This window comes from Echinops telfairi, unplaced genomic scaffold (assembly GCF_000313985.2).
Source record: "Echinops telfairi isolate 266 unplaced genomic scaffold, ASM31398v2 ScPeMD7_23;HRSCAF=83, whole genome shotgun sequence".
NCBI lineage: Eukaryota > Metazoa > Chordata > Mammalia > Afrosoricida > Tenrecidae > Echinops > Echinops telfairi.
The window spans coordinates 40,949,766-40,954,645 of record NW_022103920.1 but is presented as its reverse complement, the minus strand read 5'-3'; the positions used below and the strand labels follow the sequence as shown (position 1 = coordinate 40,954,645).

Here is a 4,880-nt window from a genome sequence, read left to right as displayed (position 1 = left end):
GCAGAAATGAATTTTTTAAATAGGTCTTTTCATGCAAAGATGTTCCTTATTTATGCTTTCAGAAATCAGGAACCTACCTTCGTATCTGACAAGTCAAATAGCTGAAGATGAAATCATGAGAATGGAATGAGGATGGTGCACAGGAATGTTATTCCACCATTAGAATGGGATGCTGATTATGTAGACAGTGAAGACATAAAACATTGCTTTGGATACAATACAAACATGTTATCTGTACTGTGATACAATGTAATATAAGTGCACTTAGGTAAGGACTGGGAGAGTGGAGGGAAAATGGTGACCCCAGATGAAGGATTGTAGGTGATTCATCTTTATAACCATTTCTTTCATCGCTGTCATACTCTGGTTATATAGTAACTCAATAAAAATCTGCAATGGAAGGCAATCTCTCAAGTGAGGAAATTCCCCGCCAGACAGGAAAAAATGAGCACCGCTTGAGATCATTCTGCATTCTTCAAAGGAGCCTGTAATCCTGACCCTGGTGGAGAAAATGCATATCTAGATTATAGCATGGCCCCCTTCCTGGGATGACCATGCTGTGTGTGTAAATGGAACAGAATCCCCAGACTTTTCAATCTACTTTAGTAACAAGTCTGAAGTGCGTTTTACCATTTGTTGATGTGGTTTTTTTTGTGATAAATTTTCCCTGCAAGAATCTTGCTAACAGAAAGTAATATATTTCCTCTTTCTTCTTCTCTCTCCCCCTTCCTCCTTTCTCTCCTCCCTCCCTCCCTCCATTCCTCACTGCACCCTGCCCCACCCTTTCTGCAGTTCTGCTAAGCCAATATTCTCTAGAATGAGCACAAAACCAATCGAACAACAGCTAAGCAACTCGAATAACAGCTTTTGTACATCAACATCAAGATGGAAGATGCTTGGGAGAGATCAGCTTAACGAGACGAGTACAGACCAGAGTTCAGCATCCACCTGTCAACGCGCCTCCTCGATGTAGACCGGCAGAGATGAGAGTGATTTCTGCAAAGCAGTGTGACCTTGGACTGATCCCCAGCTCATCGGAATCTGTCATGGAAGAGGAAAACATTCATGAGAAGCCACATTCAGGAAATACTTTAAAGGAAGAGAAATAAAAACGTGCTAGAATTAACGTGTAAAATCTATCTGTGCTGACGTTTGTAAACTTTTTTTTAATTAAATGGAAACAACAAGCTTTAATCTTTCAAAATTCAAAAAGAAAAAAGGCAGTCAGTTCTAAATTCTTCCTAGCTCAGTAGCCAAGAGGTTGATCAAGCATCTTCATTGAGGATGTGTCTTAGGAAATGCCTCTGAATGTTTTCAAAGGAGACGTGACTTCAGATTCTCCATCTCTGCTGTTCATTTACTTCACTGTCATTAGTTCAAACCTCAGTTACTACGGGATGTGAAGCTGTCAGCTTTCCACTGCACCTGTGTTCAGTTTAATCTGTTCGTACAAGTTATTCCTGAGAACATGTTTCTGGCATAGATGGTCACCCCATTAAGCTGTATATTACAGGAGGTACATCTTGACATCATAGGTTCCCAAGCAATATAGATTTCCCTATCTTTCATGAAACAGCATCAAGGAATTCTGGAAACTATAGAAAGCTCATTTTCACCTTGGCTGCTCACATGTAATATATGGGCTGCTATCAAATACACACCTTGTTCTAATACTCCCTAGTATATGCATAGGAATTTAATATACTTTATAAATAGATACCTAAAATATCTGATTTTTTCCTATTTCTTTGCCATACATGTCATCAGAAATCCCTGTCTTTGATTCCCCTGCTGACATTTACTCATTTTTGTTCCAAGAATAAATAACTAAAACCCATTCCATCCGTTCTATTTCTAAGCGATAGTAAGTGACACTAACAAATAAATAATACTTTCATAGCCTTAGAAATAAATGAATATATACTTATACAGGTCAAAGAAACTTGGTAGGAGTGAGTTGCCTTTTTGTCTGCTAATGTTGGCTTCAGAAACACGTGCTTTTAGTTGTTTGGCTTTTGGCGGTACTTAAAACTAACCAACTGTCTCCGGCAATGTCTTTGCTACCAGGCTTCCCTCACCATCTTGTCTGTGCATCTCCTGCCCAAATCCAACAGCAGGATAGATATTTTAGTATTGAAGTAGTCATTAGTTTTAAAAAAGGAAAACAAGGTAAAAAAAACAAAAATGTACCTGTAGAGATCCTCAGTGTAAACCCAGCCATGTCCTAAGCCTGAGCAGAAGCCACGGGCAGATAGAACATCTTCATTCTAGATTAAGGTCAAATTAGCATATATCTCTGAAGCGTAAGACATAGGATCCTACAGGAAGTGAGTGGTACAGAGCACGGCTGATTTCTCCTAGCCTCTGTCTGCTACGCCCATGCCCCCACTTTAACCGACTACATCTGTACCGGCCACCTTTTCCACCATGAGCTGGTTTCTGTTTCAAGTGGTTCAACGAGCATCACCCATGTGGTTCCAGTGAGTAAAATCCAATGCTCAAAAGTGTGGATTTTCTAAAGTGCCAAATTAAGGAAATGCTTATTATCTATAACGAAAGAATTAGTCATTCTGGGAGTTATTTGTTGCTTTAAGTATTAGCTCTCCTACCACATTCAAAACAGCCGATTTACTAAATTTAATTACACACAACTTTTTAAAACTTCACCTTTTATTTAAAGGGAGGTAGCTCTCTACTCTTATAGAAACAGAAGATAATGGTTTTCTCCAATCCAAGTGATTTACAAATTCCACAGGGAGTCATCTATCACTAAAGGTGGTGTTAGCAAAAATGAAAAAGTGCTTCCTGTCCACATGCAAATGTCACACACACACACACACACATAGTTTTTGCCACAAAACCTAAGTGTAATTTAGCATTCCACAGAGCTCTGAAGATGGCTCATTGATGATGTACCATTTGTACATAGGTAATACACATATAAATCACTAAATGTTCCGTAAGAGAAGTATGTTTTTATCTTTTTTAACAAACAAAAAAGTGACTCCCTTTCTCATTCTGTTCTGTTGTATTGTGTCCAAAAGTTGTGTGTAATTTTTTTAAGGTCCAAGAAATGTAAAGAAATTTGTTGGAATATCTGAATTTCTGTAAAAAAATAACAATAATAATAAAAATAAGATTTTGTTACTTAAAATAATCTGGTAGTGTGGCACCCGTTCCATGCATTCAGTGATGCTTTCTTTGCCCTGTCGCCCAGTGCCAGGTGGAGAGGGCAGCTCAGCAACCATCTGCAGAACATCTCCTTGCCGCTGAGCCCTTCCTTGCCGACAGCAGGCGTCCATAGAAACGGGAGGGGCGCCTTCTCGCAGAACACACGATTAAGAGTTCCAACACTTCTGAAGCCCCAAAGTAAACATATCTTCCCACAAATCTTTGTGTGCTCAACAGAGTAAAATTGACAAGCAACGGAATAGGTAGGATGCTCAAGTAAACTTGCCACCAAACACGCATTGAATTGCTCCATCTCCACTTTACAGATTGGAAACAGCCATGCCTCCCTCACAGATGAACAACCCAATTGCAAGAGTGAGATCGACCTGGTAGGGAAGGTGAACTTGATCTCCAGTCCCAGATACCTCACTGGTTGTATGACTCCAAACCTCGGGGGGGGGGGGGGGGTAGTGTTGGGCCTCATCTGTAAATGGACATATAGTATCCACCTCATAGTGTTGCTGGGAGGTGTAAACTATCATGGGGTTGTGCTTGAAAGACAGAAGATAATCAATGAATATAAATCCCTCACATTACATGAAAGACATTAGAGGGGGAAAAAGGAAATATAAAGCATCCCCTCTGTGAAGGGAAGGAGTGCCAGTCCCCCACCACTAATCGCGGGTTCGATAGGTGCAATTTTACGGTTAATATAAAGATTAGCGTAAAGTCATAGAGCGCATGAGAGATTGAAATAATGGAGTCAGACACATTTCATGGTAGCTTGCTCACCTCAGCCTCACTTGGTGGTCCATGTGGAGAGAGAGGGAGGGGAAGGAGGACAAGGGGAAAGGGAACAGGAGAGTGAGGATGGGAGAGGAGTGGGGGAACCAATGAAAGGCCAAGAGGGGACCAAGAGAGAGCTCTTTATTGCTAACCCAGGCCTATACATCTTTTGGGGAGTGCAAGCCCACTAATTACAGGTAAAGACATATGTCACAGGAAGGGGTTGCACTATAGGTAATACAGCAATGAGAGGGGACAACCTAGGGACATACTCGCAATAGGAAGAGGAGGGATTGGGGGCACACGTGTGACAAGAAGGGCAGATCCTAGATTCAGGATGGCAACAAGTAACTTTGGATGTCACAGAGCAGGTTTGACTTGGTCTCTGGATCTCCATAGAAACCATTATCAGTCGGGTGTACAACCACCTACTGGAACCAAGCTGGTTCAAGCCTTTATGGAGAAGTAGCCCATTGTCCTTAACAGCAGGGAGCGGGGCCTACCTGTAGTCTGGCATCTGGGAGGTAACTTGACAATCATTAGCTGCAAGCAGTATCCTAAGTCTAACATATATTTGGGGAAGACGACTTGGGAGAAATCTTTCTGTTTCCCACACCCCTCCAGTCTCAAAATGCTGAAGCTATGACAGGAATGGCATTTGTGATCTATAATGGAAAACTCAGGTGATTACAAGGGCCAGGTCGCTCAAAGCTCACTGCCATTGAGTCGATTCCAATTCAGTGGTAGGATGGCCCCTGTGGGTTTTGGAGACTAACTCAGGCATCCTCAAACTACTGCCCGCGGGCCACATGCGGCGCCCGGGGACATTTATCCGGCCCACCAGCTGTTTCTGGCCCATGTGTTTTTTTACTTCAAAATAAGATATGTGCAGTGTGCATAGGAATTTGTTCATAGTTTTTTTT

At 41.7% G+C, this 4,880-nt stretch overlaps 1 long non-coding RNA gene across 1 annotated transcript in view; it reads right to left on the bottom strand.

Annotated features, from left to right (window-relative positions):
* Window positions 1-8: 8 nt before the first annotated feature.
* The window catches only part of LOC123521519, a 20,272-nt gene continuing 15,400 nt past the window's right edge, over window positions 9-4,880 (bottom strand). The window contains exons 2-3 of the long non-coding RNA XR_006679946.1: window positions 932-1,041; window positions 9-499 (exon numbers count right to left, since the gene is read on the bottom strand). This is a non-coding gene — a long non-coding RNA (uncharacterized LOC123521519). The remainder of the gene's footprint in view (window positions 500-931; window positions 1,042-4,880) is intronic.